This window comes from Gigantopelta aegis, chromosome 9 (genome assembly GCF_016097555.1).
Source record: "Gigantopelta aegis isolate Gae_Host chromosome 9, Gae_host_genome, whole genome shotgun sequence".
NCBI classification, from domain to species: Eukaryota; Metazoa; Mollusca; class Gastropoda; order Neomphalida; family Peltospiridae; genus Gigantopelta; species Gigantopelta aegis.
In genome coordinates, this window is record NC_054707.1 from 63,621,594 (window position 1) to 63,649,121 (window position 27,528).

The 27,528-nt window shown below is 36.8% G+C and overlaps 1 protein-coding gene across 1 annotated transcript in view; it reads left to right on the top strand.

Annotated features, from left to right (window-relative positions):
• LOC121381694 (G surface protein, allelic form 156-like) overlaps nucleotides 1-27,528 on the top strand; it is a 111,365-nt gene that overhangs the window by 218 nt on the left and 83,619 nt on the right. The gene's annotated exons all lie outside the window — the stretch shown is intronic.

The window sequence follows — 27,528 nt, forward strand, 5'->3', positions numbered from 1 at the left end:
TGAAATCAAAACAACATAGGAACACACTGATATTTCTGTGTCATGTAGACCTACTTGTGGATGACATAATATCTTCTATTTTCAAAATTTCAAATTGTAAATGATATAAGCAATTTTGGAGGATTTTTGTTCATACGACTGGCATGTATTATTTATTCAAAATATTTTAAAATCCTAATTTATCTCGCTAAATATGACTTGTATTGTTAATACCTATTGGCTGCAAAACAATTTCGCAGCTAATCAATAATTTAGGATCTTGTATTTAAAGCAGCTCATAACTTACGCGTGTTTTGTTGGCATTCCATCTTGCGGCAGGAAGAAAACGGTTTCTATGGTGACAAGTTGACTTCTTCTTTCTTTTTTCTTTCTTTAATTACGTCTAAAAGAAAAGCGTTCTGTTTATAAGTTATAAGGTAAACGCTATGGTTGTTATTTACAGTACTGATTAAAATACTAATGTCATCACTTTAGAAAAAATATTTTGTTTTGTTTAACGACACCACTAGAGCATATTGATTTATTAATCATCGGCAATTGGATGTCAGACCTTGGTAATTTTGACATATAGTCTGAGAGAGGAAACCCGCTACATTTTTCGATTAGTAGCAAGGGATCTTTTATATGCACCATCCCAGAGACAGGATAGCACCTACCACGGCCTTTGATATACCAGTCGTGGTGCACTGGATGGCGCGAGAAATTTAGGATACAAATTGTTTTGTATTTTTTATGTCTTTCTGTTTGAGTATTTAAATAATAATGTGTGATCTCTCTCGCAGATACCCCCACACCGAAATTGTAGATATTAAATAGACAATTTACACTATGATTATTATTTATACTACTGGTTAAAATATTAATTTCTTAATTTTAGGACATTAATTGTTTTGATTTTTTTTATCTTCCCGTTTCAATATTTAAATAATAATGTGAGGTCTATTTCAGTTTTGATAACGTAGATTAAAACAAATAAAAATAACATTACGTGTTAATATAAAATAGTCAATTTACTATATTTTAAATGAAAATAAATAATTATATATAAAATAGGTTACATTTTCTTAATTTTTAATAATAATAATTTTTTATCTTCCCGTTTCAATATTTAAATAATAATGTGAGGTCTATTTCAGTTTTGATAACGTAGATTAAAACAAATAAAAATAACATTACGTGTTAATATAAAATAGTCAATTTACTATATTTTAAATGAAAATAAATAATTATATATAAAATAGGTTACATTTTCTTAATTTTTAATAATAATAATTTTTTATCTTCCCGTTTCAATATTTAAATAATAATGTGAGGTCTATTTCAGTTTTGATAACGTAGATTAAAACATAAAAATAACAATTGGTTAATATAATAATAGTCAATTTCAGTATATTTTGAATAACAATTTACGTGTTTGAAATAATAAATATAAAATAGGTTACAATTTCTTAATTTTTAATAATAATAATAATAGTAATTAAAAATAATGACAATAAAAACGGCAACATTTTGGATTCAGTATTTTTTATTAAATTGGACACAAACGTCTGAGTACTTTTGTACTGACGTGTGGTATTCATCGATGCTATTAGAAATGGAGATAAAAAACATCTTCATTTTCTAAATTTTGTCTTATGAAACTAGCGAGAGTGTGAGTGCAAGGTTGTGGGCTACACCCCCCCCCCCCCCTCCTCCTTACCACTTGAGGACCACAATATGTTCCTCTTTGTTCTACTACAATTTAAAAACAAAAATAACCTTTAAAACAGTTGAAAATTGTTATCCAAAACATTGCTATTTTGTTCTCCAGTTGCAAGGAATCGCGTTTGAAGCCATCCAAAAGTAAAACTTTAACTCATGCTCTGCACTAGAGTATGTGTTCCTTCATTACAGTGTTCCTTCATTACAGATATAGTTCCTATATGGCGCTGCATAAATATAAACACATTTATATATTTTACGAGCTATAAAAAAAATCCAGCTCGTTATTCGGAAAATACATTTCTTTATATCTTCGAATGTTATTTTTCAAGATTTTCTTTTTGAGCTTATTTACCAGTACAGTTGTCAAGACAAGACAAGACTATTTACACTCGGGCCGTTGCACAACGGAGGACTATATACATAAACATTTTGTTATATACACCACCGCTGTTGACTTTCTCAATAAAGGGAAATCTTTAAATTGTGGGAGTAAATTTAATACTTGAAAAAATAATGCAATACATTTTATCTTAGACAAAACTTCTGAGCTGTAGAAAAAGAAAATGGTGGGCCGATCGACCATCGTTTGTAGTACGTCCAGTAGATGTGGAATAGGTTCTCTTTGGAACAGCATGCTTTGACATTACGTTTTCTATCACGCACCATTTTAAAACTACAGTCCCTGGAATATTTTTATTATTTAAGCAATTAGAATAGATGATTCAGTTCTGTTTGGTACATGAAAGGTCCACCACATCGCTATAGTTTCGCAATGCTCGCTTATCTACATTATCTAGGTCAACTACAAACTCAATGGCCAGCTTTGTTTTTCTTCATTTAGCGGGACGCCAGTAGAACTGGTACTTTACTTGATTTGCGCAAGCGCTGAGCTTCTCACGTGGTTTTAGAACAACTTTAACTATCTTGATTAAGGGGTCGTCTCATATCTCCAAAACATATTTATATCCATAAAGGTATGGTACAACACCTTTCCAGGGATCGGTGGGAGATTTGCCTTGAAATTTTGACAGTGGCCAGCGGTTGGCATACGCGTTACATGTAAGGGGGTGTTAATAATTACGTAACGCTCTAGGGGTAGAGGAAGAGGGTGTTGTGTTCGATCTACGTAACATTTATCAAGACTATATGTTATTTCTATTCATTACTTAGACCTAAAAAGGTGTTTTTTGGAAATGCGCGGTCGGTCTAGCATAAATCCCAAACCGGCGGTCTCGTTCTAGCCAGTGCGCCATGACTGGTTATAAAAGCCCATGGTATGTGATATCCTGTCTGTGGGATGATACATATAAACGATCCCTTGCTAAAAAATGAAAAATAATCAAAAGGCGCATGTGCAGGGATTTCAGTGGGGTTGGGGTTATAGACTGTGTTGAGCGAAGTTTATATATGGGGCGATGCTCCCCCAGAAAATATATTTCAATTTTATTTTTTTTTTTTTAGCTTGGGCAGGTAAGTGTTTCAACGCCCAATACCCGCCCCTTGCACATGCACCCGTTTTCTCTTAAATCAATATGCTTTAACATTGATGTCGTTAAACAAAACTAACTTTACCCTTTCCAAACGAAAGAATATTTATTTGAATTTGTCGATTTTAACACACATAAAATTAAGAAATGAAAACGTTCATTGTCTACGTTAGTATATTTTATTTTTAAAATATAAACATGATCAATGTGTTACTAGTATATAAACTAAACTTTGAAAGTTCTACTAACACTTTATAAAATATTAATTCTGAAATAGGAAGGTACGATTGTCGATAATACGTTGTCAAGATCAAACCGGTTTTAACGAAAGACTAGTACCGAACGTTCTTCGTACAGCGCAAGATTTCTCATTTCATTTTTTGAGACGAACCCTACAATTTCAAATCCACAAGCGCACGTGTTAACTGAAACTGACAACAGGCTATCGTTTGTGCTTTGCCGAGCAATGGCGGTACAGGCGACGAATCGAGCGTATACTTTTGACGATCTCCGTTCATAGCGAACACACACGAGTTTTTTAAAAGTGCATTTGAGCTTGTGTTTCATATTTATACATGATGTTATAATATGGTAACCAGAGAATGTAATTTTAAAAATAAATCATGCATCAAAATGTAGATTTTGCCATCAGTGCATAAAACAATCAACGGATTTTGCAAAAAAACAGTCTGCCTTTAAAAGTGGGAGGATTTTTTATTTTGTATTTATTTATTTATTAATTATTTTATTTATTTATTCTTTTAATCAAAAATTAAATTTAAAAACATTGTATTTGTGACCCTCCCCATTCCGCTCCCAAACAAGAAATATATTGTTTTCCAGGAATATGTTACTACATGTACAGCATCAAATTCTGAACAGTGGCTTTAGTAACTAGGTTTCTGTGCTGATATCCAACGAACGTTTAGGATCGATCTCAGTCGGTGGGCCCATTTGAATATTTCTCGTTCTAGCAATTGCACCACAAATGGTACATCAAAGGCTGTGGTATATGCTATCCTGTCTATGGCATGGTCAGTATAAAATAATCCTTGCTACTATGGGAACATGTAGCGGGTTTCCTCTCTAAGACTATATGTCGAAATTACCAACTGTTCGACATCCAATAGCCGATGATTAATAAATCAATGTGCTCTAGTGTCTAGTCGTTAAACAAGACATTTTTTAAACTTTAACTTTATCTGTGCTGCTTGTCCAGGACAGTGGCATGGGTCAGTCGGTGAAGTGGCCTATCTCCTTCCCACTGCGAACCCAGTACCTACCTAAGAACTACCAGCCTTAGAAACCGACAACGTAACCATTATGCCACCAAACCTATAGTCCGTCCCACAGAAACGCCTTTTTTTCATACTATGGAATTTACTACAAGTTATTTATTCCTGAGCCGATTGTAAATTGCACACACAAATAGTAATTTTCTTTTTGTTTGGTTATTTCCAAAACACTTTTACTCACTACTAAACTGAAATTATTTACCAAAAAAGATTTTTTATATATATATATATATATATTATATATATATATATATATATATATAATATATTATATATATGCCACCATATACCTATAATGTTGCGATGGACTATAGTTCAGGCAGTATATAGCCGAGTTGAATTTTTGACATTCTTCTATCAAAACTGTTACAGCACGAATGTTGTGGGCACACCTGTTGAATTCTTTAGAGAATTGTCCAATATTAACGAAGTGCGTCAGAGGGGACTGGGAGAGGGGCTGTTACATAGGTGCTAACGAACCCTCTTTTGGTATTTGTTTTATCTACATAATTTATATTCCATTCAACATCTTCAATCTATTTACTATATTTAACATGGTACATTTTATAACTATTCTTTTCCAGTCTTGCAACCTTTTAATAAAATAATAAATGCATGTATCATTCAACTGACTCATTACAGAAGATACAGTTTGGAGTAGTTATCATTTTAATATCAAACAGAAACGTATTTGTTGGAAGAATGTACATGCATATCTTTTTGTCAGTTCTTCACCTTGAAGAAATAAAGTTTTATTCATAAAATGTACTAGTTCATTATGAAAACGGATCCGTGCTTTCAAAAGTCCCCGGTCAAATCCATGTTAACAACGCGAATTTATATATGTACAAGCACACTGACTATATTGCCGCGGCGTTCTTAGCCTGGATAGTCTCAAACTGAGTTGCATCCCTTTGTTCACAAACGATGACCGATATATTAATGGGATATAATACATAATATATATACTCTGTCAAAAAAGAAACGCATAGGCGAAATATTCATGGAATTATCTCTTTAATACAAAGTGGCATAATTTCGTTATTTATGATCGTATAACAGTCAAATTTGACATGAGTATGTAACAATGTTCTTGCTATGGACTGACGGCAGTGGGGGCGTTTTCGTCACCAAACAGTACCTTGCGTGGCCACCAGCAGCAGCAATCACTGCACGGCATCTCCTTGGCATAGACTGAATGAGTCTCTGAATCCGGGCACGTGGAATCCTAGCCCATTCTTCCTGCAAGTGCATGTGACAGTTGCGGAAGCGTCAGAGGCTCGGGGTCACGCTGGCGTACACGTCTGTCCAGTTCGTCCCATATATGTTCAATGGAGTTGAGATCTGGCGAACTTGATGGCCATGGCAGCACATTAATGTTCTCATTCTGTAGGAAATCCATTGTTACACGTGCCGTATGCGGCCTGGCATTGTCCTACTGAAAGAGTTCTCTCTGTCGATCCAAAATGGGAAGCATGTGACGGCGAATTTCATCCCGGTAGCGTACAGCTGTCAGGTTGCCTTGTACGAACACAAGTTCACTTCTGCCGGTGTATGAGATGGCTCCCTACATCATGACACTTCCTCCACCGAATCTGTCAACTTGGGCGTCGCAGTTGTTGGCAAAACGTTCATTGCGGCGTCTGTAAACACGTTGTCGTACATCACGTCGCTGTAGAAGGAAACGTGACACGTTGATGAACCATACTCGCCGCCAGTCTCCCAAGTTCCACCCCTGTACATTCGTGCACCAGCGAATACGTAAATGTCGATGTTGACGTCGCAGGATGGGGCCAACATACGGTCTCCTAGCCCGTAAAACAGCTTCTCGAAGTCGGTTCCGAATAGTTTGTGCAGACACCCTTCTCAAACCTTCCGCCCTAAATTGGCAACTCTATAGCTTCGCGTTTGTTTATGCTAATGTTAGCTTTTTTGTTTTTTGTTTTTTACTTTATAAAAGTGTATTGCTATTATGATTAATTTGTGTTTCAGTGTCATACGACAGAAGTTACGCTGGCACGTGTACCGAGTGCACGACGGCCTATACCACCAAGGACTGCACGTAAGTAATCTTACAAGAATAAACGCCCGATATTCAGAGGTGTCCGGTTTTTAGAGGGGTCCGGTTTTCAGGGATAAAAAGGTGTATCATATATTAGCTAGCATATCCAGTGTACTTTTCAGATCACGTACTGTCGGAATTTGATAACCTTGCAAATTAGATGTAAATTAATCGAAATCACGGCAGTACGTTTATTGACATTTAAGCGAATGTACCACGGTAACGCTCCATAATTGACGTATACATTCATAGTTATCATTCGAAAACATTTAAATAGCAACTTTACATTAAAAGCTGTCCAGCGTTCAGAAAAAAGCCAAACAACAACAACCGTTAACAGGGGTGGGAATTCTCCTCGGATCAGCTGTTTTCCTCTCAAGGAACATTGCGTTTCGTCGCATTTTAATCGTCCTTTCCTCCAAAATGTGTCAGATGGTACAGATTTTAACCTGGGATTTCAAGAATTTCCGGGACCCCTCTTTTTTACAGTTCACCAATTCCCACCACTGGTTAAGCACTAGTTTAATTTTATGTAAGGATATCCAAAATGACGTCATTCAAGTTTAACGTCATTTCCATTCAAAAAGAAACCGCGACACATATTGTTACGTCATTTGAATAGCTTTTCCCATGAAAAAGGGATTTAAGACGAAACCCAATGGATTTGGATTACCTTTTTGGGTATGGTGGGGGAATAAATTTTAAAAAGGGTAATCCCGAATGATCGGGAAATAAAAATTTTGGGTTTTTAATTCAGTTTTTTTTTTTTCCCACTTTTTAAAAAAAAAAAACCTTATTTCTTTAACTACTCTTCCCCTTTTGCTTCCCTCCCCCCTCCCTTTTTTCCTTTCCCCCCCCCTCCCCCCTTCCCCTCCCTCCCAACCCAAGGGAGAAAAAGGGAAGAAAATATAACCTGTACGTTCTAGTTTGAAATAGGTTAAATCCTGCCATTGGAAACATTTGGTAAAAAAAACCCCTACTTTGAAACAATTGCAACATTAAATTATCATAATTACGAAATTTTCGTAAAGCATTTTTAAAATTAATTCTTGTTTTCTAATTCACTGAATTAATTTTGGTAAAATGTTTTGTAATTCATTTGTATTCATATATTCATTTTACCGGCTTTAAAACCCCCCCTTATTTATTAATTATTTCTAATGTTTTATCCGGTTAAGGCCCAAACCTGTTTAACGGGTGCTATGCCAAATCAAAACTTTGTCAACGCAAAATGACCAAAAAGGGTTTTCAATTATATTTTATTTCTTAATTGATAATGAAAGATTATTAAATTATATATTAATTCCAATATGGTTAGAAGGATATTTCCTTTGGTAGTTTTGGGTGAAATAAGTTTAATTATTTAATGGGTTAAAGGAAAAACGGAAAGAAAAAAATTGGAAATTTGGGGGGTTATTACATTGTTGGGGGGTGGAAACATTAGGGAAACACCCAATGGGTTCAAAAAAACCTTCTTTGGTCCAGGCCGTTTCTCCCTTTAAGTACAATAAGCATGACATAACGGACCGATAAATTAAAACAACCCCTTTAAGTACCTCACCCCCCCCAACCCCATCCCCAAAAAAAAAAAAAAAAAAAAGGAAAAATTTGGGAAAACCTGTTTATCCACATAGGGTTTTGTATTTGGTTACTTCAATTTGAGGGACATTGCCACCCAAGTCTTTTTAAAACAGGGTTAGTTTCCCCATAAATCTTTCGGTTTTTACCAGTCTCAGGAAACCACAAATTTCCACGAAAGTATTTTTAATTTAATTCTGGGGTTTGTATTTTCCTCAACATAAAATAATTTTTTGTTTTTCAAAATGTTTTTACTTATTTTGGGGGGGGGTATTTTTTTTTATTCTTTTATTTCATTTCATTCATTTTTACTCCCTTTTATTTAATTCTTTATTTTGGGAAATGGGGGAACCGAAAACCCTAAAGTTTGGAAAAACCAAAGGGGTTTACCTCAGGTACCCCCACCCCAAAAGACACATAAATATAATTTAAAGTTTTTTTATAAATAATAACTTCATTTTAAATATGGCCCATTTATTACAAAATAAATAAAAAATAATAAAATAGGTGGCAGACTATTAAAACTTATTTTAAAACCATGGACAGCCTTAATTCCCGGGTTTTTAAGGGGTAACCAAGCGAGTTCAAAAAGGTTAGGACCCAAAGACCCAAACCTCCCGGGGAAAAACAAATACCTAAAACCATAAGGAGTAAACCCACCAAGTATACCAAACCCCGGACCAACCCCAAAAACCCAGGGCAACCAAAATTTTTCCCCCCAGGGTCCCTGGAACATAGAGGCACTACCTTTGGGTACCCGGATAAATGAAAAAAACCCACTTTACAGGGTGTACCTAACACCATTACAATTAAACCTAAAACCATAAGTAGATACCACCTCCCACCATATTCCGCCCTCAAGCTGTCTATACAGCTCTCAAAGCCCCATACCTCCATGATACTGCGGCCTATACTGCGGCCTATCCACAAAATTATTGGGTTTAGTACCAAAAGCCTCTATGGGCTCCCTGCAGTGTGTTTACGAAAATAGCATTTCCTATTTCGGCTAGGATGTAACCCCATCTTCCCTAAAGAACCAACTTGGACTGACAACCCGCCCTCTTGTCTGCAAAACTGCTTTCTGTGCCTGATCTATTTACTCGCTTACGCTTCTTCTCTATGGATTTCACATTATTGCCACCCCTCCAAAACTAATCTTGGGAGAATATCTGACCAAACAATCACACGTTGGGCAACAACTGAGCTAGCAGTTGAATGTCACGCTCAACTTGAGAGCACACAAATCTGAAGTAGAACAATTAGCCAGATCATTGCCACCTACATGCAGTAAAATGTACTGTGGCTGTGACAATGGTAAAAGATGGTTATTAACAAGATTTAAAAACACCAGTCCACCTCAATCCTCGACGTCCCAACCAGGTTATATAGACGCCTAGGTTAGCCAATCTCAAATGACGATCCAGAGTTGATACTGCTCTTTGGTTAGCCCAAAAGATTATCGAGGATCCAACCAGCCATATGTCTGCAAAACTCACGAAGAAATAGATTAACAAACACACATACAATAATTCATCTCAGATTTTAAATGACCGGACGAATGTACTTTTGAAAAAGTATTAGATTTCCACCGCCCCAATCCTTTAATAATTTCAGGAGAAATTCCGCTCATAGCCAATGTTGTGGCAGCTCCTATACGGAAAGAATGTGACTTGTAGTGTGTGCCTGCGGTAATCCCAAAGCGACAATTACCTTTGAAAGCACAGCACTAAATTGATACCTATTTAGAGGTTTGCCATTCTGGTGTATGAACAAGTAATTATTTTTACATGTAGACGGTCTAACCAAAAGGAACTGCTTTAAATTTGTAACAGGACAGATTTGATTGTCTGGGATGTAAGGAATGTGCACCTTCACACCTTGACCTCTTTGGTCAGTTTTGGAATGTTTTAAATGAAACCAACCAAACTGGAATCCTGGCCAGCATTTAAAGTAACATCCCCCAACAATACAGGCCTCTGGGATGCAATGTGAGAAGTAAAGATCAGTTCACTCACCCTAAAAAGGCCAAAAAAAATTTAAACAATAGGCAGCTCTAAATAAAAGCACTTCATACATTGATGAACATATTTTCTCTAACTCTGTGTGAATTTGCATGAGCATATTGTAAGTAATCGGGGCCCTACTATCGGACTGGCGATTTAATCTCCTTAAACCTTCAAGTGATTTCCTAAACTATGAAAAATAGGAAGTTGGATCCTCCCACCTCCTCAACTTATGGACATAACTAAGACCGGATACATAACTAGCAACTGTAGATGGGGCAGACCCCTTAACCAGAATGAAAAGCTATGAATAATAAAATATGATCTAGCGGCACTGGCCACATGTCTGGAAGTTGCAGTGATTGTCTAAATTGGACAAAATTTCTGAAAGCATTAGCATATACAGTTCTGGTACTGCTAGACATGCTAGCTTCTAACAATCTTCCAAGTTCATGGTGAAGATGGACCACATCCATGCTGGAAAGGTTGTCTGCTCTCTGTCTGCCTGTGGTGCTAGCCGTCGAAACCTCTGGAACTGTAAACGCGACAAGCTGTCTGTTAACGCATTAAAACATCCCGGAATATATACTGCTTTAAACAAAATGTTCAACTGTAAACAGCGGAGTACAAAAAACACGCAGTAAGGTTAAAAATATACTGGATTTTGATGTCATGGAATTTATTATGGCAACCACGGCCTGGTTGTCAGAATGATATATCAGTTTTTTGTTGGACAGTCTATCCCCCCAAATGAATGTAGAGACCAAAATCGGAAAATATTCCAACAATGTGATGTCCATTGCATATCCCTTCTCAAACCAGAATTTGGGCCAGGCAGCACAACACCAACTACCATTGTAAAAGGCCCCAAATCCATTACCCTGTCTAGCAGAACTATCAGTAAACAGATGTTCATGATCACTGGAAACCCAGAACTGGTTGCGAAAGGCCGAGATTCCATTGAAAGACTTGAAAAACGTTAGCCACAATTTCAAGTCGGCTCGCAATTCAGCTGTCAACCGCAAATGATGGTTAGGTTTTGATAGCCCAATGGTGGCATTGATCAGCCGACGACAAAAAGTACGACCCGGGGCAATTGCCCGACATGCAAAATTTAAAACGCCCAGTAATGATTGCATTGATCTGAGAGTAGTTTTCTGCCCCTTCAGCATGTCTAAAATCCTATCAACAATTTCTGTCACTTTCACCGTTGGAATTCTTATCAACATATGAACAGTGTCAATTTCAAGACCAAGAAAAGAAATGACTGTCTGTGGGCCTTGTGTCTTATCTTCTGCAATGGGAACCCCCAATCTATCACACAAGGAAAGAAAACAGTCTAAATTGTTCTGACAGTGTTTAGTACCCGCTGATCCACCAAACAAAAAATCATCCAAATAATGAATCAGCTCCCCACCAGGAAAATGCTGTCGGGTAGCCCATTCTAAAAACGTGGCAAATTTTTCGAATGTTGCACAGGAAATGGAACAACCCATGGGCAGACACTTGTCAAAGAAATAATTATCATCAAGCTTAAAACCCAACAAATCAAATTCACCAGGCCAAACAGGTAATAACCGAAAAGCAGACTTTATATCGGCTTTGGCCAAAAGTGCACCTTTACCCAACCTCTATCATATAGACAGCCTCATCAAATGAGGTATAAGAAACTGAACACAACTGAGGATCAATAAAATCATTCACCGAAACATTCGGAGGATAAGACAAATGATGTATTACCCTGAAGTCACCGGGCGTTTTCTTTGGCACTAAACCCAATGGTGATATGCGTAAGGTTGCAATGGGTCTGGCAATAAAAGGTCCTGCAACTCTACCCATTTTCACTTCTTTATGTATTTTTTGCTTTGTTATGGGGATATTGTCAGTAACTGATTTCAATTTTTTTGCATCAACTGGCACACGGGGGCCTGTATAATATAAATGAAAACCATTAGCAAAACCATCAAACAACTCCTGGGCAATAACAGGCGAATAAGACTGCAATTCTGATCGAAGAACATCAAGCTTTATTGGTGTAAAACCCAAGCTAAATTTACTAGTATTCCCTTTTTCCCCCACCTCTGCCTCGATTACAACTTCGTGCACTCCAGCTGTTACGAAAGGACTGGTCATTTGACACACGAGGACAATTCATTTTTGAATGGTTCCCCTGACAACTAGTACACAAGTGTTGAAAATGAAACGATTTCCATTTGCAATTCCCCTTATTGAATGCGAAACATAATCCTTTGCTACCTTGGGCAGGACTGTTGCCTGGTGAAAAAGAATGCTGGGCAACCTGAGGAACAGATAGCAAGCGAAGCCACAGAGCACTGTTGATTTTTCCCCATGATTGCAGGGTAATTGCCTGACGTAAACGAAACTGCTCATCATACGACCTCCAGCCAAACCCCTGTGTTCGGGTAGCAGCATCTCTAATAACCGACATGTACTGAGTAAGCTCAGTAGCTTTCTCAGAGAATTTCTGGATATAAATATGCATAAAAATGATAAAAGCATCTGTCCATTTTTCAACAGAGGGAATTTTATCCTTACTAACCCGTGGACGAGCTTCAATTGCCCCATTCCCAGTCACAAATAAACTACCACCCTCAAAATGTTCCTGCAAATCAACCGCACCTTTTAAAAGTAATGCTATGTTTATGTACTGATTAGCCCATATTTCTTGGCGCATTACCATTGGCACATGTGATGCGATGTCATCTTCATTTAATACCAAAATATCAGGGTTCCCACTTACATTAAACTCTTCAGAGATATACGGAGGATCCCGTGAAGCCAAAACGGGCCTCTCCTCCCTAGCGTTATTAGAAGTTGAACACAACTGTCTCCACACATTCTCACCTGTCCTACCGGTCGTCGTCGCCTCTGCTGCGACAGCAGCAGACACTACGGGTTCTGTCACCGGGGTAACGCCTACACCTGAAGTTTCTCCGCGCCTTGTTGCCGATACTGTGCTAGAGCGACCCCCCCCCCCCCCCCCTCTCGGTCCCGCGCCCCTGCCGACATGACTTGCGTACGCTGCGCCGAACTGGCGGCATAATGAATCAGTAACAGTTACAGATAGTATAAACAACGACTAAAACTTAGCGATCCGCTTCTGACGACAAATACCACGCGTTTTTCTTTGAAAAATTCAGCAAACAGAAAAACTTCCTACAACCACGAGGTAGAGTGAAACAGAGATCAAAAAAGGGGGGAGTAACTCGGCAAGCATGTACCACACCGAGGTCTCACAGCACACATGCGAAAATACTAAAATAAACCAGTTTAATTATAAATATTAAACCTCATTAATTTTGTGACATTTTGACTAGAAGACACTGGTTTATTGTTTGTTTGTTTGTTGTTTTTTTGCTATGACCTTTTTACATGTATTTATGTATAAACATATTATACTTTTTCTGAATTTTAAGAAAAATAATATATCGAATTTAGAGACGGATTTGACAAATCAAACATTATGTATGAAATATTTGAGAGTAAAATATGCATAACTACGGCGGAACATACAAAACTACGTTCTTTTTCCAATTTGTACCATTTTCACTGGACACAAAGCATGCAATATTCTGGAACTATAGTAATCCAAACGAGTAGCCCATGAAGTGGCGACAGTATGTTTCCTCTCTCAATATCTGTCTGGTTCTTTACCATATGTCCGACGCCATAACTTTAAATAATAACTTTTTTTTAAATGTGTTGAGTGCATCGTTAAATAAAACATTTTCATTCCTTCATTCATATGTCAAACATTTCCGAGGCGTCGACATCTCTGTCTGAATATAGTTTGCTTCCATAATTTGTTTTGTTATGTGCAACATTATCTATTGCATCAGTTACGTTATTTTCAGAGGATATATTGGGTAAACCTTTCGAGGATTGTCGCGCGCTCATAAAGGAAATTTTAGCGCTTATGAATAGAAAGTGTTTTCAAACGCTTTTTTTGTTGACGTTTTGCAATACATCTGTCTCGTATAAATAATCAATGTGATGTATTTGTGTTATTTAGTTATAAACCCGTAAAGGCATATTTTCTGTTGTTAACTTGAGATATAAAACATAAATATACGTTCCGAATTCTGCTTACTACAGGTGATCTAATGTAATGCGTCACGAAAAGTATGATTCAAGGACAAACACTGTGCCACTCGTTTTTTCGTGTTTTTTTTCAAACGTCATATTCAAGACTGGTGTAGATGATTGTATCCTATATTAGTATACTGTCAAAATCGAGGAGGCCGATAACTTTAATAATATAGTCAAGGATCACCACTGAAAATTTCATAGGGGTCAAAATTTTATTTCACAGTATCAAATTTCGAATGGATTGCAAATATAACTTTCGAGTTTTTAAATAGTTATCACTTTCTTTATGCGTGAACATATTATTTTCCTTTTTGCTTCCATCTGTTTTCGTTTGTCTTGTTTTTGCTGTTTCATTTTACAATTTTTTTGTTTTGTTTTAAATTATGATAAAAATAAAGAGAAAGCAAATCCTTTGCACTGGTCTCGGTGGTGTCATGGTTAAGCCATCGGACATAAGGCTGGTTGTTACAGGGTTCGCAGTCCAGTACCGGCTCCCGCCCAGAGCGAGTTTTAACGACTCAGTGGGTAGGTATAAGACCACTACACCCTCGACTCTCTCACTAACTACTAACAACTATCCCACTGTCCTAGACAGACATCCCAGAAAGCTGAGGTGTGTGCCCAGGACAGCGTGCTTGAACCTTAATTAGATATAAGCACAAAAATAAGTTGAAATGAAATTCTTTGCAGAGCACGTAAGGTAGAGCTGAATTGTCTTTGGACGGCCAAGGACGCTGGGTGTGACGAGACAAAGACTAAGATTGACATAATCACAGCTTCTGAAACTGCAGTCAAAGCTGTTACTGGATGCAGTAAGTTTAACATTATCAAAGAGTGTACATTAAAACCTCCCGGTTTAATTTGAAATGTAAACGTGTAACTTCGAAATTGGTCTTACCAAGCAAGACATCTGATGAATATCCATAGGTGCAGCCATAAACCAAGTTTTATTGATTTAGGACTTATAGGTTTTGGGAAACAGATCTAAACGTGAAACATTAACGTTGTGCAAAAAGCAAATATATTTTAATTAAAAATGATTAATTAATTAATTAATTAATTAATTTTAAAATCTGTTCACATGCCATGTGATGAACATCCATTGGGACAAGTTTGATCAATCTAGAATTTATAGTTTGTGAGAAATGGAGTTAAAAACAAAACTTAAAAGTTAAGCTAAATGCAAAAGTATTATTAAAAATGTTTCATTAAACAATTTTTTAATTCTAAAAAACCCCAACCAAGTTTCATTTACCTAGGTCTTATAGTTTGGGAAAAACTGATCTAATCGTAAAACTGTAACATTAAACATTAACACAGAAATTGACACCGTCGCCGCCGCCGTCGTAAAACTAATAAATATATCTCGCATGTTTTCATCGTAAAGGCGAGACAAAAAGGACGTATTTTATAACCATGTTAGGTTTTTTGTCTGCCAAATTTCACGTCTGCATTTTGGCTCGTTTAGGTTTTGTGAGGGACTAATTTATTATAAACAAACAAACAAACAAACAAACAAAATAGAAATAACCCCACCACCACCAACAGCAAGAAAAGGAAACCTCAATTAAACAACATACCCCACATAACAACCCAACTGCCCCCCCCCAAAACCCCCCCCCAAAAAAAAACCCCAACAAAACAAACAACTACCAACCTAAAACGACAAAAGACCAGAACCCCCCCCCCCCCCCCTAAAAAAATAAATAAAAAAATACCCCAAACAAACCCAACAACAAACAACAACAAACAAAGAAAAACTCCAAAAACAAACAAACAAAACAAACTAACAAACTAACCAACAATACACATCAGTCATATTATATATCGGGTGGCACCACAATAACGATAACCCTACTGGGTGTATACCACCAAATCAAATTCCATAGATGACAATAATAACATATGTGTCTAAAACTCCTACATGCCGCGTATCAATCGATATAAACACAACGGATGTAAAATATTACCAACCCTCACCCTTAAAGTGAAACAGGGTTGCAGGTCAAGCTGACCATTTCTAAGATAACAGGTAGCGTCTATGACTACCCTAGTTCCGTAAAAAAAAAAGTGCTTTTTTACAGGTACTCCATACATGTTTCATGCATAAGGCTACTTGACGCAGTGGTACTAGATACAATATATTGCATACATGTTTTGCCCAATTGAAACTAATTTTGTTTAAAATTAACACACTCAAATTTATCATCAATCACAAGACTTATTAACTGTTCTATCGAACTTTGACCCAGGCGGAAGTTGTTTGGTTTAGTACTACCTACTGAATATGGAATTGGCTACTATTGCACACTCATTACTACATCGATATTTGCTATATACAGTGAAAATTGTAGGCCTATAGATCAAATATTGTTAAAATAGCAACAGATTAAAAATTGTAAGTAAAAACATGCGACGCCAGTATTCACGTAGAATGAAATATTAAATGACAACATAACAGTGTAATGGGAAGAAATTACGTTGAAAAAAATCAATTTCCTCATGGAAAAAACCCACAACGTTTGAGGGCAGTTAACGAGCAAGACGGTGGAAACATTGACCACTTTTTCAAGTAAACAAAAGTAGATACATTTATTTCACCTAGCTTTAGGCGTCGCATTTTTAAATTACAATTTTGAATCTGATGCTATTTTAACAATATTTGACAATAATGAGTGTGCAATATTAAAGTTACAGTCCACATACGTTTTGAACAATTCCATATTTAGTAGGGTTATCGTTTTTTGGGGGGCCACTTAGCTTTTGGCGTCGCATATTTTTACTTACACTTTTGAATATATTGCTATTTTAACTATATTGGACCTATAGGCCAAACATTTTTACTGACGGTGGCAAATATCCATATATTAATGTGTTTTAAATATTAAAGCTATAGTCCCGATATGTTTTAAACAGTTCTACATTCAGTAGGGTTATTGTTTGTTTTGTTTGTTTTGTTTTTGTTTGTTTTTGTGTGGGTTTTTTTTTTTTTTTACCTCAATGTTTATATCACGTGATCTTCTTACAGCACTGTCGGACACGTGTCAGTGTCAGGTGACCACTGCCAAAAGTGACATGTCTGATGACCCCAAGAAATGCACGTACGTAGTGTAAACATTTATAATAATATTCATTGAAAAACGTACGGTAATATGCTTTAATCTACTCACTAGTGATGAAAAACAATATAAAATGTAAAATATGTACAGAATATTCTCAAGTATTTAATTGACAGTTACTTCGTGCTACCAGCCTTAATTATGAGAGGTTAATAAACAGTGGTTTTGCAGATAATAATTCATGTCTTACATTGGGGATAACATTTGATAGAAAAATTGTTTGTTTTGTTTTGTTGCTGTTGTTTTATTTTGTTGCTGTGGTTGTTTTGTGGGGTTTTTGTTGTGTGTTGTGTGTGTGTGTGTGTGTGTGTGTGTGTGTGTGTGTTGCATTAGTTGTATTGTTCGGTATATAATATGCTATTAATATATGTATTTATTTATATATTTATTTTAGTAGCCTATATTACGTAACCTATTGGTAAAGCGCTCGCCTGATGCGCGGTCAGTCTAGGATCGATACCCGTCGTTGGCCTATTAAGCTAATTCCTGTCACAACCAGTGCATCACGACTGGTATATCAAAGGGCGTGGGGTGGTGCATATAAACTATCCATTGTTACTAATGGCAAAATGTAGCGGGTTTCCTCTCTAAGACTATATGTCAGAATTACCAAACGTTTGACATCCAGTAGCCGATAATAAATAAATAAATGTGCTCTAATGGTGTCGTAAAACTAAAACTAAAAAGGCGCATGTGCAGGGGAGTGTTGTTGGGGTCAGAACCCTCCCTGCTCCAAGCGAATTTTCCTTTTTCTTCAATACAGTTTCTTAGGTAGAATGAATCGACCCCCTCATAAAAATAAGGGTCAAAATTATATTTCACAGGCGACATTAGTAACTGATTTCAGTTGGACAGCTAATGCACTCTTCTAGTATACACTGGGAAATAAATTAATCACCACCTGATTTGTATTGCAACCAAAAAATAGAGGCCAAGAAGAGCTGACCGTGCCGGCTGGGTTTTAAACCTGATACTGAACGAACCAACGAACTAACGAATGAATGAATGAATGAATGTTTATCCACACGCCAACAAGAAAAATGTTATTTACCATACATTTTCTTGCATATTTAAGGTTTCTTCTGCCCCTCCAAGAACAGATTAAACATTGATGAAACAAAGGCTACTTGCTGACAATCGTTTTCAATATCCTTAGTACATACAGACATTAAGTATCCATGAAATGGTCACAGCTGCTTGCGATGTATAGGCCACACAGTCAAATTTAGGTGATGCGTAATTAATTTCCAGGTGTATAAAGAGTTTTCTTCTCTTTTTTTTTTTTTGTGCGTAAAAATGTTGATCCCCCCCCCCCCCCCCCCCCCCCCCCCCCCCCCGTTTCTCGTGTTTGTTCTTGGTTAATTATTATTATTATTATTATTTTTTTTTTTTTTTTTTTAGCCTTTTGTTTTAAGTGAAGTTAGAGGTAAAGATAACGCAATTAATTTCTAGGGCATACAAAACGGAACTGAATTGCCTTTTGAGTGCCACAAGCACTGCGTGTGATGGTACAACGACTAAGACTGACATCATCAAGGCTTCTGAAACTGCAGCCACCGGTGTTACTGGATGCAGTAAGTCTAACTACAATTCCTTCGCCATTGAATATGTACAATAATATACACTAATATAATAATTTTGGACATATTATATGATTTTCTTTATCAATATGCAAATTAGAAAGTCTGGGTTTTGGGACTGAACCTGAGTTTAAAATGACAAAGCCATGATGTCTCTTTTCATATGCTGAATAGTGAAAACATAAATCATTCCACATAACTCTTAGACACGTTTTTAAAGTAGATAGCGACATTAGTCCACCACAGTAACTTTAACATTTTGTAATACATGCCATAACCTAATTTACAATATTTTCCTTAATAGCATGAAACTTTTACAGACAATTAAATTTAATGGTACATGTATATGCTAACAGATTTCTACCTTGCTCTGTTATCACGTTTATGAACACAGAGATGTGCAATTTAAACAGTATCACTTCGTAAATGTGTATGTGCAGTTTAAAACAGCATCATTTCCTAATAGCGTATGTGCAGTTTAAACAGTATCACTTCGTAAAAGTGTATGTGCAGTTTAAACAGTATCATTTCCTAATAGCGTATGTGCAGTTTAAACAGTGTCATTTCCTAATAGCGTATGTGCAGTTTAAACAGTATCACTTCGTAAAAGTGTAGGTGCAGTTTAAACAGTATCACTTCGTAAAAGTGTATGCACCATATTAAAGCAATCGGCGAAAGGATTCCAAAGTTAAAAGCAATTATAAACCTGGTGCAAACTGATTCCATCAATAAATGTCACCCAATAAAGGATCACGATATAAAAACAATTACAGGAATTTGAACCAATTGTTAACCGTTCTAAATGGCGTTGAACTTAATGGTGTACACCTAAACAAAATATTTGTTTTTGTTTTATAGCTACTGTTTCAACCTTTAATATACCTTTCATATATTTTTGTATACCACGTAAGTGATCAGAATTTAATTATGGCCTACAATGTTTATAAATGTACCAGTATTACGACAAGCATTGGTGTACATGATGTATTCAGGCCCTTAGGAACGATTACGGGTGTGTGTGTGTGGGGGGGGGGGGGGGGGGCACAACCTCTAGTGGGGAGTTACAGATACTGTAGTGTGTGTGTAGGGGGGCACAACCTCTAGTGGCGAGTTACAGACTCTGTAGTGTGTGTATGTGTGTGTGAGTGTGTGTGTGTGGGGGGGGGGGCACAACCTCTAGTGGGGTGTTACAGACTATGTAGTGTGTGTGTGTGTGTGAGAGAGAGAGAGAGAGAGAGAGAGAGAGAGAGAGAGAGAGAGAGAGAGAGAGAGAGAGAGAGAGAGAGAGAGATATTATAGTGGTCCATTAACCTAGCAGGTACTATCAATATGATATAAGTAACAAAAGGAGGCCATGTCAGTGTTATGAATATGAAAATATATTGGGTTAATATTATGATTATAATTATTTTGAAACCCAACCTATTACTAGTTTGTGTTACGATTATAAAAAGTGATATATTCCTTTTGACAGCGGTTTCCGAAACGTGCAAATGTCAGACGACATATGCTGTAGCTGATATCTCCGCGAAAGACAAGTCCTGCACGTACGGATTTGTATTTAGCTATATACATGTTCGACTCTGGGTTAACACTTTGTCTGTCTGTTAGCTCTGTCTGTCTGTTAGCTGTGTCTGTCTGTCTATCTGTCTGTTATGTTTATCCGTCAGTCTTTCTCTCTGTTAGCTTTGTCTGTCTGCCTGTTAGCTATGTATGTCTGTTAGCTCTGTGAGTCTGTCTATATGTATGTCTGTTAGCTCCGACTGTCTGTCTGTCTATCTGTTAACTAATTATGTCTCTTAGCTCTGTCTGTGTTTGTTAGCTATGCCAGTCTGGTAACTCTTTGTATGTTAGCTATGTCTGTTTGTTAACTCTGTCTGTCTCTGTATTAGTTGTGTCTGTCTGTTAGCTCTCTGGATCTGTCTCTCTCTTAGGTCAGTTTGTCTGTCGCTATGTTAGTTCTGTCTATCTGTCTTCAATATGTCAGCTCTGCGTGTTAGCCCTGCCTGACGCCGTCTAGGTTTTTGGGTAGGGGTTTTTTCTCCAGCATATCGTGTATCACGTAATCACGTATCATATTAAAAAAGCTCGACTTCACGTTTGCAACATTCTAAAATGATTACTATCGAAGATATCTGAAATTTGCTTGTGTATTTTATTGTTTATGACTCATATTATTACTACTAAAGATGAATGTGTCGTTGGTTGTGACAAAAGGTAGGTCTATGCCTATTTGATGTCTTTGTTTATTCTTATTACTATACAGGGCAGCCAAAGCCTTACAGACCTGTGTGACAGCAGTTAAGGAGAGCACGGACAAAGGCTGTGACGGAACTCTTACGAGGGACAAAATCAAAACAGACGTCGCTGATGCTGCTGTAAAAGCTAAATGCAGTACGTAGTTGTAGTAGTAGTCGTATCGATTTTATTGCTTATACTGCTCTCGGAAGAAGGAAGAAGAAGAAGAATATATGTTTAACGACACCTCAGCACATTTTAAAAGATGGCTATTTGGGATGTCTAACACATTGCTATTTCGGCACTTCGTAAAGAAGAACAAAATCTACTTCAACCACAAAGTATTATATATATATATATAAACGTGTCTGCATCCAAATAGAGTTAATGCACGTTTGTTTTGGCTGAGTATACCTTACATTATGCTCAAAACAAGGCTATAGAATTTGCAAAAAATTATAAATGTACGTATATTGATAATGTATTGACCTTTCGAATAATAATAAAAGCGATACATATAAAACTGTGAGTTGTGTGACGCCATTCGAAACTTTTGAACTGATTTAAACGCGCTTTGGATATTATTTTGATTCTACATACATACACGCGCACACACACACACACACACACACGTTTGTACGCATACACTCACACATACACACATGCGTACGTACATACATATATACAGACATACATACTGGCAGAGACAGACAATTATGGAATTTTAAATGCTGGTCTGTTAAGACAGGGTGCAATTCTTTTTTTAATTTTGATTAGCAGTTTTTCCTACTGGATGGAGAATTGATTAGCAACTATTGGAATTTGATTAGCACTTTAATAAAATGAGTAAACATGAATAAAACACATTCTTTTCAATAATATTGCATATTTCTTATACATGTATCTGTATTGTGGGCTGCTTACCCCAAAATAAAACAAGTACAGAACAGTACATGTGAAGGGTCATCACTGTCACTTGTTTACAAGGCCGTATCCTCCGGAGGTCAAGGGGGGGGGGGGGCAGTTGCCCCCCCCCCCTCCCCCTCCACACACACACCCAGAGAATCTCACTTTTTTTTTTTTTTGGCTATATAGAAAATAGCATAGAAATGTCAGGGTTTAATTTTTATAGTACAACATATTTCTGAATAATATTTGTTAATGGTTATGCTAAGCAGCTTGGTCATTTAACTTGTTCAAAGTGATTTTTTAGTCTTTCCTGAGTTGATTTGTATGTCTGATCCAAAGTGCGATTGAAGCCCGAGAAAAATTCCTCATTTGGCTGATCATTCCAACGTATTCGGTGTTCATTTTTGTTATGAAAATTGACAATTCTTAAACGATATATATACGTATTTTACCGGAACATTATTTGCCGAGGCAATTCGAAATTAAAAACGCCAAGCTGTTAATTAGTCGATAATATCGTATGTATACGCAAACATTTTCGCGGCTAAAATAATTCGCGATCAAGCTTTCATTTTACATTTTCACGATAGTTTTTGCCAATAATAAAATAAAAACGACCAATATCAACTGAACTCCTTTCAATGACAGTTTCACGTACGATATAATTATACTCGAGACATTCTCGCTATGCGGTTCGCGTGCCGTTAGTCTTGTCCGCATGTATGTCTGATAACACATGATGCAGAAAACTTGAAAAATCACAAACTAGACCAAATACTATTTATTAGTAGTATTCATAGGTTGCATTCAGGTTTACAAATAACGAAAGCCACAAGTATGTATCGAATATAAGAATAATCAGTGTAAAAACAACAAACTGAAATCTCGTAGTCACGAGATACCAGACGTGAGTTCAGCCAGCCGTTTGTCGCTAATGTTTGTCAGACTGTTTTTGACGCAACAAGTTAAACCGAACGACCACTTCGACAACCGGTCAAAATAATTATCAGATATTTTGACTACTGGCTATCGCTGAACGCAGATCATGCATATCACCGAGTGTCACTTGTAGTATAAAACCACGTGGCAGGTAATTTGACGATAAAAATAAAGTGCATGCGATGCGCTATGTGTTTTGTATCTATAGGCATTATTCAAAGCTAAATCGGAAATATGTAAAGGGACATACCCTAGTTTCAACCCGTTAAAATTAACACCAAGTTTAGTTAATCTACAAACCTATAACACATTTGGATAAAGTTACAATTCAATGAAACATGAGTCTGTGACTTTGAAATGGTGAAATACCTTCTAAAATAGGCTAAAACTCGACTCCATAACTGACACTTCTCAGACGCACGTGCATTTTTTTAAATATGAGAAAGGTATTTTGTGATGCTAAAAACACCAGGATGATCAAAAACACTTCGAATGTACAGAAATTGATATTCTAAACCATAAAATCTAAGTAAAGTATGATTTCAGTTATAAAAAAACGGCTATAATAGTTACATATATGCTTTAGTGTTTAAAAACTAGGGTATGTCCCTTTAACGCGTAATTAAATTTGCGGAGCTATCAGTATGTTCGCAATTTTCGCGGTATATTTAATTCGTGAACATAATATATTTGCGTGCACGGTAGGCTACAAGTTCAGTGTACACGGTCATAGCTGCTTGCAAATTAGGTTACCACGATGACGTAGCAACTAGTACGTTACGTCTCTGTTCTTGTTAAAACGTCAAACATCCTCCGCGTATTCCGACAGTATTTTCTATTTGAAATACTAACACACGCGAGAAGGTTGTACACTGAGATAAATTTTTAAAATGTTTATCATTGGCGAATCAGTTACCTTGGCTGCGATCACGGAAAATCGACACCCCTAAGTGCGTTCATCTCCCGCGATCTCAATTCAAAGATCAATTTGGTTACAAAAAACATGCATAGCAAACTGCTAGTCATTGTTACAATATTGCATCGCGATCGCAAGATTTTGCCTTCGCTTTTTGCGATGCGAACCCGGTAATTTTGCAGCCTGTAAGATAAGTTGCTGGTTACCAGAGGTCGATGTGAAGGCGACGTCACACAATATAAATGATCATACGAGATTGTCATAAATACCCGATTGTGACAAGACCACATTACGATGACGATTCCATCGGTTGTTATTCTCATACGACGCACTCGTTACGTGTGGGGTCGCCTTTAGAGCGGGTTTGACTGCATTATATAATGTGTGTACGCCTTTTCTTTCAGGCGGAGCTGGCGTCATGTCACAGATGTCGCTACTGACGTTGGTGCTGGTGATACTGAGTACACTCGTCAAGCAGTAAACAACAGTGTATGCCACGTTCACTTGGAGAGAAAACATCACTCCATTGACATATACAACGTGTCTCAATTTAAAATGACTTTACACAAAATCCTATTTTCGTGTATTTTAAGATTTTTTGTTTCTTTGCGAATTGCTTTTTAATATATATATATATATATATATATTTTTTTTTTTTTTTTTTTAAATACTGAAATATTGCTTGGTTATAAAGATTGTAATGTTTTTTGTTAGTTTATTGACATATTGGTTTGTGATTGCTGTTTGTGTTGTTAGATTTAGGCGCGGTTCTTCTTTTTGGGGGTGGGGGTGGGGGAATTGGATGAAAAAGTAAATAATATTACTTTGATCTTTTGTTTATATCTCTAGGTTTAAAAATTTAAATAGTTTAACATTTTATTATATTTTATATTTTAAAAAGTTGTGTTTTTTTTTAAATGTTTATTTATTTGTGTTCACATAACATTGCTGTTGCAAACACGTATACACTACACGATCATGCTAAAGCTTTTGTGATATTCCGTCCAGTATCTCAGTATCTCTTATTAATATTTTACTCTATTGGCTTACTCAAGTATAGCGATTTGTTATATTTATATTATAAACTATTATACGTATATATAATATTAGTTAGATTGCTGTCGTATTTATTCTAAGTAAAATTCAATCTGATTAAAATTAGCTCTACTGGTCTACCAGTAGATCTAACAGCATTGCGTGGACTCTCATGTCCAGGTGACATTTCATCTATAAATTAGAATTCAAATATCGACCAATTACAATTCGCCTTTTATAGCGTTATTCGGTAGCATACAAATTCTAAAAATATCGGGCGAGATTATTTATGCAATAGGCGAACTTTAAACATTAAGAAAAACAGGGGGAAAAGTGCAGTAATAACCTCTGGATTGTATACTAGTATAAACAGATTTTATGGCTATACCATCACGGGTTTGTTTTCGTCTTGAAATGAATTTTATATAAAATGTATATTGAAATTAGTTTCCGGCATACTTCGTAATTTACCCGAATCATTTCGTATACCCTCGGCATAATCCCTAATGTTTTCAAATTCTATTCAAATCACTGGCATGATTTTGCAAGTAAGGTTTTGAGTGGTCGAAAATGCAAGGTCAACTGGACATAAGCTCCAACGGGGTGCTGTTAGATCCACATGTAATAGTGGAGCTAATTTTAATTAGATTGAGTAAAATTCAACGAATTTATTTTAATTTAAATGTGAACTTTTATTTATCGTAAAATTACTTTTAATAAAAAAAAAAAATTGACCCATAGGTCAATGAACTGTCAATCAACTCCTAAGCTTGCCGGTACTCCCACATTGATGACGTGGTGATTACGTCACCACTGATGAACAATGCTTGGTGCAGTGCACTGTCGCTTTAGTGGACTTCATGAAATAAAATTTCTGATAAAAACAAGAGTTGCAGGTTTGTTGTTCATGTTGTTGTTGTCGCTGTTAACTGATGATGGAAACAAAACGAACAGTTCTTTAACAACACCTTACCACATTTCTCGGGGCCCATTGGACTATTTCTCGTTCCAGCCAGTGCACCACAACTGGTATATCAAAGGCCGTGGTATGTGCTGTCATGCCTGTGGGATGGTGCATATAAAAGATCCCTTGCTACTAATGGAAAAATGTAGCGGGTTTTCTCTCTAAGACTATATGTCAAAATTACCAAACAATGTGCAACATCCAATAACCGATGATTAATATACCAATATGTTCTAGTGGTATCGTTAAACAAAACAATAAAAAAAAACTATGGCTATTTTGTATTTAACATATGGTGACAGTCGCGTCTTCTATATATTATATATTCCGGGAGAACATGACTCGACCTCCTCCTAGGAACTTAGCTCACCACACTCTAAACGCCAATACATCAATTCTTGCACACGCACCTGGATGATTTCGACATTTGATGGATAGAGGAAATTCGTTGTGCCTCTCCTAGCAATAAAGCACTTTCCCGTAGACAGCATAGTGCATACCATAGCCTCTGATGTACCAGTCGTGGAGCACTGTTTGGGGCGGGTTAAAGTCCGAGTTCATGGAGGGCGATCGATCCTAAGATAGTTAAAAATTACATTCGAATGTGTATATTAGGTATTCTTTGCCACCATCGGCACTCCGATGCGGATCCTGATGGAGGGTGCTGGAGTGCACACCCATTTCCACGACTTCAAAGTGCCCCGAAAATCGAGTGTTTTATGTATGAATATAATGACTTAATGTCTTTAAGTGGTGAAATAAGTAACAATCTTGGGGCGGGAAGTAACCCAGTGGTAAAGCGTTCGCCTGATGCGCGGTCTGTCTGGGATCGATCCCCTTCAGTGGGACCATTGGGCTATTTCTTGTTCCAGCCAATGCATCACGATTGGTATAACAAAGGCCGTGGTATGTGCTATCTTGTATGTAGGATGGTGCATATAAAAGATCCCTAGCTACTAACTGAAAAATGTTTCCTTTTTAAGACTATGTTTGACACCTGATACTTGATAGCCGATGATAAATAAATCAATGCGCTCTAGTGGTGTCGTTAAACAAAACAAACTTTAAATAACAATCTAGTACAGCTGCGTGTTTCTGGAAGAATATTTGGCCGAAATTACGAAGCCTGATTTTATTAAACGCAGCTGATTAAGGTTGATAAATACATGCAGCTACATGCGTTTAATTAAATGACGGGCTTCGTAAGTTCGGCCCTATTGTCTTTCAGCTGATTAAGCTTGATAAATACATGCAGCTACATGCGTTTAATTAAATGACGGGCTTTGTAAGTTCGGCCCTATTGTCTTTCAGCTGATTAAGCTTGATAAATACATGCAGCTACATGCGTTTAATTAAATGACGGGCTTCGTAAGTTCGGCCCTATTGTCTTTCAGCTGATTAAGATTGATTAATACATGCAGTTACACGCGTTTAATTAAAAGACGGGCTTTGTAAGTTCGGCCATATTGTCTTTAAGCTGATTAAGCTTGATACATACATGCACTTACACGCGTTTAATTAAAAGACGGGCTTGGTAAGTTCGGCCCTATTGTCTTTAAGCCTATATAATACAGCGTTAGTGACTTGAA